General features: G+C 41.4%; 1 pseudogene; it reads right to left on the bottom strand.

Annotated features, from left to right (window-relative positions):
- Positions 1 to 5,235: 5,235 nt before the first annotated feature.
- LOC135563987 (general transcription factor II-I repeat domain-containing protein 2A-like) lies at positions 5,236 to 5,817 on the bottom strand (annotated as a pseudogene).
- Positions 5,818 to 8,117: the final 2,300 nt, after the last annotated feature.

Here is an 8,117-nt window from a genome sequence, read left to right as displayed (position 1 = left end):
AGTTCCCGGACATTTTTGGGGGAATGGCCCTAGCCCTCACCCTCCGATCCAACAGGTCCCAGATGTGCTCAATGGGATTGAGATCCGGGCTCTTCGCTGGCCATGGCAGAACACTGACATTCCTGTTTTGCAGGAAATCATGCACAGAACAAGCAGTATGGCTGGTGGCATTGTCATGCTGGAGGGTCATGTCAGGGTGAGCCTGCAGGAAGGGTACCACATGAGGGAGGAGGATGTCTTCCCTGTAACGTACAACGTTGAGATTGCCTGTAATGACAACCAGCTCAGTCCGATGATATTGTGATACACCGCCCCAGACCATGATGGACCCTCCACCTCCAAATCGATCCCAATCCAGAGTACAGGCCATCAGTGTAACGCTCATTCCTTCGACGATGAACGCGAATCCGACCATCACCCCTGGTGAGACAAAACTGTGAATCGTTAGTGAAGAGCACTTTTTGGCAGTCCTGTCTGGTCCAGCGATGGTGGGTTTGTGCCCATAGGCGACGTTGTTGCAGGTGATGTCTGGTGAGAACCTGCCTTAAAACAGACCTACAAACACTCAGTCCAGCCTCTCTCAGCCTATTGCGGACAGTCTGAGCACTGATGAATGGATTGTGCGTTCCTGGTGTAACTCGGGCAGTTGTTGTTGCCATCCTGTACCTGTCCCGAAGGTGTGATGTTCAGATGTACCACTGCGAGGACGATCAGCTGTCCGTCCTGTCTCCCTGTAGCACAATCTTAGGCATTTCAGTACGGACAGTGCAATTTATTGCCCTGGCCACATCTGCAGTCCTCATGCCTCCTTGCAGCATGCCTAAGTCACATTCACGTAGATGAGCAGGGACCCTGGCCATCTTTCTTTTGGTGTTTTTCATAACTGTGACCTTAGTTGCCTACTGTCTGTAAGCTGTTAGTGTCTTAACGACCGTTCCACAGGTGCATGTTCATTAATTGTTGATGGTTCGTTGAACAAGCATGGGAAACAGTGTTTAAACCCTTTACAATGAAGATCTGTGAAGTTATTTGGATTTTTACAAATTATCTTTGAAAGACAGGGTCCTGAAAAAGGGACGTTTCTTTTTTTTGCTAAATTTACTATACATGTTGTTGTTGTTGTTTTTTATTGTTATTGCATCCCTGGAATTTCAGTTTTTTGTTTAACACTTTTTACTTTTCACAAATAAATAATTATATGCAAAGGTACAGAAAATATAAAGGCTATTGAAGCAAATTGCTGCATTTCTGATTCATTATTCTTATTATATAATGAAATACTGATTTATGTGAAAAATCATTCAAACTTCAAAGAGAAAAGTTCATCATTTATGTAATGCTCCCTGTTGTTAGTGTTTTTTAGGTCAATGTGTTATGAGTGACAACCTATGCTTTCTGGGTGAGCATTCTTGACAGAGTTATGTTCGAAAAAGCTTATTTTGAGACATGTATGAAGTGTTTTGGTGGTTTGAGTGAGTTTTTGAGGTGAGATTAACTGTTTGGCCAAGTTGGTAATGCAGACTATGTGAAGTGGTTTGAAAAAGTGGCTTCAGTATTAACCGATCCTTGTTAGCAATTGAAAAAACTGTAATATGGAGTAATATGGAGATGGTCCCCCTTTGCATATATAACAGCCTCCACTCTTCTGGGAAGGCTTTCCACGAGATGTTGGAGCATTGCTGCGGGGACTTGCTTCCATTCAGCCACAAAAGCATTAGTGAGGTTGGGCAATGATGTTTGGTGATTAAACCTGGCTCGCAGTCAGCGTTCCAATTCATCCCAAAGGTGTTTGATGGAGTTGAGGTCAGGGATCTGTGCAGGCCAGTCAAGTTCTTCCACACCAATCTCGACAAACCATTTCTGTATGGACCTCACTTTGTGCACGGGGGGATTGTCATGCTAAAACAGGAGAGGGCCTTCCACAAACTGTTGCCACAAAGTTGGAAGCACAGAATAATCTAGAATGTCATTGTATGCTATAGCGTCAAGATTTCCCTTCACTGGACCTAAGGAGCATAGCCCAAAACATGAAAAATAGCCACAGACCATTATTCCTCATCCACCAAAGTTTACAGTTGGCACTATACATTCGGGCAGGTAGCGTTCTCCTGGCAACCGCCAAACCCAGATTCGTCCGTCGGACTGCCAGATGGTGAAACGTGATTCATCGCTCCAGAGAACGAATTTCCACTGCTCCAGAGTCCAAAGGCAGCAAATATAACGCCACTCCAGCCAACGCTTGGCATTGCGCATGGCGATCTTAAGCTTGTGTGCGGCTGCTCGGCCATGGAAACCCATTTCATGAGGCTCCCGACTAACAGGTCTTATGATGAAATTTCTCCCAGAGGTAGTTTAGAACTCGGTAGTGAGTGTTGCAACCCAGGACAGACAAACTTTACACGCAAATAGGCTGTTGTTTCGCTAAATTCCCCTGAAGTGAATTAAGCTACCTTGTTTCTATTGGTACCGCCTGTAATGGGTATCCTGGGGTAAAATATAGACTTTTCAGGATGTCTCACGGTCTGTCAAACACCACAGATGCAGAAATGGTGGATGCTGTGGATTGAGACGCATCCAATCCGACAAAAAACATCTCTCTAGCTTAAACTCACAGATTGTTTTTTATGGAGATTGTTTTATTATGCTAATAATATTGGGTTTACCACCCACAATGGGGTTCCTGGGGTAAAATAGAATCTCTTAAACTTGTAGGCCTTTTGTTACAGCTACCAACTGCTATGGGTTTCATTAGTTAAATTGCAACAGATATCGACATGAACTAACCAAGTCTTGAGCCTTGTTGCAGTCTACCACCCATAAAAGTTATCTGAGGTATTGTGCTTTAGATCTGCTCATAAAATGAACAAATTCCCATGAATCAGATGACCCTGTGGAATAAAACAGAATAGTCCAACATAGGCTGGTGACCAGTTTGCATTAGGTTTTCACCGGTGACCACTTTCTTTGTGTTTCGAAGGTGAGCAGCCTTTGTTGTGTTTTCGCTGATGACCAGCCTTTGTTCTGTTTTAGTTGGAATTAGGAATTATATTTGCTGACACCTTACAGTCAAATCTTGGTATCAGTAGAGTAGCTATCAAGCTATATAAACCACACCCCTCTGCAAACATGCCTTCTCCGATGTTGGTTACGAGTTATTTAAATTAGGCAAGATAATATCATGTTACCATTGGTGTATTAAAATGAGTTATGGTGATGTCACCTTGTCCTCTTAATAATGAATCCAAGTGTTTGACATGGGGGGGGGGACCAGTAACTTCATGATCAAACTTTATAAATGTAGAAGCAACAGTTATTTTTCAGCTTTTGATTTGGCTTCCTTCAAATATTATCCAATTTCATGAAAAACATGATTTTGATTGTTCATGACCTTGAAGATCGCTAGGTGAGACAACACATCACAAACATATAAAGTAATGTGGACCCCAGGAAGAGTAGCTGTGGACCCTATTAAATGCAAAAAGTAATCAGATGAAATACATTTTCCTTCAACAACGTATTTATTATTTTGCTCACAAAAAAATAGGTTGGAGTGTTCCATGCGACAGCATCAGTGGGGGCAGTTCTCTATACGTAGCTTGTCAAATTCAAATCAAATCAAATTTTATTGGTCACATACACATAGTTAGCAGATGTTATTGCGAGTGTAGCGAAGTGCTTGTAGCCTTATACCGTCTATGGAAAAGTAAGAATGTGAGGCAGCCATGGACCATTCTGCAAGTGCCGTCTTCCTGTGGTGTGTCTTCTGGAGATATTTAAAAGGTCATGGGGTCCAGGTCCGGGGTTGATCATTTCGTTGCAAAGGTGGATGAGGGCGTCTAGCGAGGTGTTGATGGGTGGTTTTTGGTTGTCCATGGATCTTGACCACACTGGCTTCCTGGTGGTCCCCTTAACTCCTGAAATTGGTGAAGGCAGTTTGGATGGTCTGGACTGATGCTGCTAATTCTGCACAAATTTGCTTTATAGCAGTATCCAAATCTATTGGATGTAGTGACCTCCTAGCGCTAAGGTGTCCTATCTGGATGACTTATGCACTGTGTTTAACCAGGTCACAGATAGTAACAGAGATGTATTTATCTTGGGTGATTTTAACATACATTGGAAGGATCATAATAATTCAAATATAACTAAATGAATGATGAATGCCAAGAGCTGTGGTTTGAAACAAATGGTTAATGATACTACTAGATCATCAACTAAGTTAGGTCACAGTTCGTGCATTGAGCTGATCTTCTGTAATATACCATTGCAATGCTTAAAACCTGATCAATGCCAGTGGGCTGGACAGACCATAATACTGTGACCATGACCATGAACACAAAGGTTCCAATGAAACCCCAAAGGATTGTGGTCAAGCTCCATTTTCAAACATTTAATCATGAGCTAGTTCAAAATGACTTGGCTGCTGTACCTTAAGAGCTGATTTATCTAGAGCAGGCCTGAGCAATTATTCTCAGTGGAGGGCCACATTAGAATTGAGTTTTGCCATCGTGAGCCAGAATCATATTATAGGATTATACATCATGTTTATGGCCGTGTTGACAAATATATCTACTGTAAATCACGTCCAGATATGGTACTTATTTTAAATTTTTAACATGCACAGAAATAAACCACATCCATGTTCTCCTTTTGTTAGGAGTTTTCATTATTAAACCTGCAATGAACTACACGGAGGGAAAAGTACACTATGCATTCAGCACCACGGACAGCACTCTTGTTAACGGGTATGCACAAAATCTCAAGAAAGAGAGAGAGCTCAACATTACATTTAAACTACTCAAATCAGTGTGAGGAGTGAAGTCTCTGATGGACATTGACTAGAGCAGTGAAGTCAGGTAGAGTTTCTGACTTCGCTATGCGTATGAGAGGTGAGAGTCAGTAAGAAATTATCTGTGCCTTGACTTGTTATATTTCATCACTGAAAATGTCTGTTCACATACATAAGTCGACCCAAACAGTACAAACATCTTCATCATGACCTTGATATTTGAAAAGTTTTGTTCTTGGAGGGAAGCATAGAACCTCATCAGTGACATTGTCTTGAATAGTTCTCCATTCAATGCATCAGTCTAAAGATCGATAAGCTCAAGTTGCTGGTCATTGGAAGCGTTATCCACCATTAAGGTGAAGGAGAGGAAACGAACAGCGTGTAATTTTCCAGCGCTTTAAACTCCTCAAAATGACGGGAAACTCGCAGTTCAAAGCTCACAGCAGTTACATATAATTCTCCCGCTGGTCATCTGATAGGCAACAGACTAGTAGTGTCGGAATGTAGGTGGAATTGTTGGCTTCTACTTGGCAGTTCAGGGGGAGTCATTTTCCCGTGAAGGCTTTGACAAGGCTGTACAACTGATGTGCAAAAAGGCCCTTCCCTTGTAGTTTGGAATTCAGTTCACTCATGAGGGCCATGATGTCCACGGTGAATTCAAAATCAGCCAACCATTCTTTAATCTTGCAGTTGAGGAAAATCCACATATTTTCTTTTCATTTGAAAAAACTCAGCAATCTCTGACTTCAGGTCCCCCTTTTAAGCACCTTACCCAAACTCAGCCATCTCATGTTTGTGAGGTAGGGCAGATCTGTATGACCTGACTCTGTCTCTTCCAACAGTGAGACACACTGCCTGTGGTTTAAAGATTTAGCTCTCATGAAGTTTACCACTTTAGTGACTGTCTCCACAACATTGCTTATTTTCAGAACACATTTACAGAGCACCTCCTGATGAATAATGCAATGCAGGAACATCCTTTTAGGCTCAGTTACTTGAATTTGTAACCTTTTCAAAAGACCAACCATTAAGTTTGGGGACCCATCAGTGGTCGCACTGGATACATTTTCAAAACCCACCTTTGCCACATCCTTTTTAACCTCATGCAATACATCTTTCCTTGTGGTTGTGTTTTTTATTGACTACACTGAAGCAAGCTCCTCTGTAATTTCAAATTCTGGGGTTATGCCTCGTAAGAATATCAACAACTCCGCCGTGTCACGTGCATCACTGCTCTCATCCAGGGCCAAGGAGAAATAGGTGAAGTCATTGCTGCTTTTGCCACTGAAAAAGCAACTCTTTTGATGCACTCGCCCTCTGCTCAGAAGACACACTCCTATATTTCTCTGCATGCGTTGTCTTGAAGTGTCAGGAGAACTTGTAGTCTTTCAAGACAGTGATGCTCTCTTTGCACACTAAGCACACAAGTTTTCCCTGATACCTCAATAAAGAGATATTTCGATGTCCATTCTTGCTGGAACACCTTACATTTTTTGTCCACTTTTCATTTCTTAGAACTTTTTGAAAAGCACATTTTTGTGCAATTTCTAGCTAGCTACTATTTGTAACTGTGACGTGTGTCAGCCTGTTAGTTACTCTCTGTCCTGGTGCAGTTGCTATTCATACATGCCTTCAAAAAGACATTTCCCACAAGCAGTGGGTGTTAAATCCTTACACATAGGCGAGTATTCATTTGGCTTTTAATTTGAATAATAAATACATTTTTCAAAGCTTTTCTGTCACAAACTCTTTGTCATTTGAGCATGATTCCGAGGGCCGTATTCAATCTGGTTGCGGGCCGGTATACGGCCCCCAGGGATGGATATGCCCAGGCTTGATTTAGAGGATGATTTTAATCATGCTACATAATGTTTTATTGATTTGCTCACTGAGGTAATGGACCAGCATGCCCCAGTAAGAAAGAGTACAGTTGGGGCTCATCCATCTCCATGCATTGATGATGAACTTCTCAAAGAAAAAGTCTTAGCAGCCAAGTCAAATTCAAACTAGAATTTGAGAACTTTAGAACCATTTAAATATAATAAATTGGAAGGTAAATGGTGGATGAAGGAATCAATCTATATTTTTAGACTGTTAGAGTATTTATCAGGTCGATATGTGTATTTGTAACAGTGTGTTATATGTGAGAATGTGATCGTATTATACATTTTACTTGATTGTTTAAGGAATCTCGCTCTCCTACACCCAGGCTGCTGTTAGGCAGGTCATAAATTCCTGGAGGAGATTCTTCCTCATGGCCAGACAGTATAGAGAGAGTGAGTTTTCATAGAGAGAACAAAGGAATTTCTTCCACCTCACAGAATGTGAGAACTGAACAATATTCATGTTCTGGAGAATGTATAAAAGGTCAGTGAAGTAGCCAGCTACAAACTGGTCCGTTTGGTACAATTTTGTGAAACTCATGAGAGACAATACAGCCACATTACCATTACCCTGTTTATACAAGATTCTCGGTTGTGGGGGTTGCACCTAATTGTTGTATGGGATGAATGAGTAAAGATGAAACTATTTGTGAAATTATGTAATGTGATTTTTGACTGTTTAATGAAGGAAACTCCAATTCCCTTTGGAGTTGAACTAAATCAGAGGCCTGCCCCATGAGTACAGACATTGATCTGGCGTCGTGGGACAGCCCCTTTCTGCTCTCCCAAATATAACCCCCACCTTGGGAATTTATTTGCAGACAAGTACCTCATCACAGAGGACTAAGTTTTAAGTAGAGACCATGCATTTCTCTTGCTGAATTCTTAACCATACCACGTGGTTAAACTCTTAGACTATCTAACCGACAGAATAAGAACACATCTTTGATACTAATTACTAGTCTGCCGCTAGGAATTCGGGATCATTGAGCGCGAAGACCGACAACTGCAGAAACATCTACTCTATAACAACATTGCTGAATGATACTCTGAACTATCCATTCTAACCACGGCACAGAGAGAGAGAGAGAGGGCGGACAAACTCTCCAACAAAAATAAACTTTCCAACAGAGATCAAGACGACACACTGAGTGTAAATATATATATTGATTGCAATTATTCCCGAATGAGTGAGCTTTCATGTGCAAAGGATTAGCATTTCAATTGTTATAATTATCAACTTTGTAGTGTCTTTTATCTCAGTCGAACCCCAATTCCCTTTTGTCCACCAAGCCGCGATAGCGGTTTATCCCACTAGGGGAACTCCGTTATCATTTCCTTGTAACTATCTACTGTTTGTTTATGCATTTCTGTGATTATTTAGTTAGTAAATAAATTATTTAAGATGATTGATGTATGGATGACTCATAGTGAAGACTGAGTTC

This window comes from Oncorhynchus nerka, linkage group LG23 (genome assembly GCF_034236695.1).
Source record: "Oncorhynchus nerka isolate Pitt River linkage group LG23, Oner_Uvic_2.0, whole genome shotgun sequence".
In the NCBI taxonomy this organism is placed as follows: Eukaryota; Metazoa; Chordata; class Actinopteri; order Salmoniformes; family Salmonidae; genus Oncorhynchus; species Oncorhynchus nerka.
This window is presented reverse-complemented; position numbering and strand designations above follow the sequence as displayed.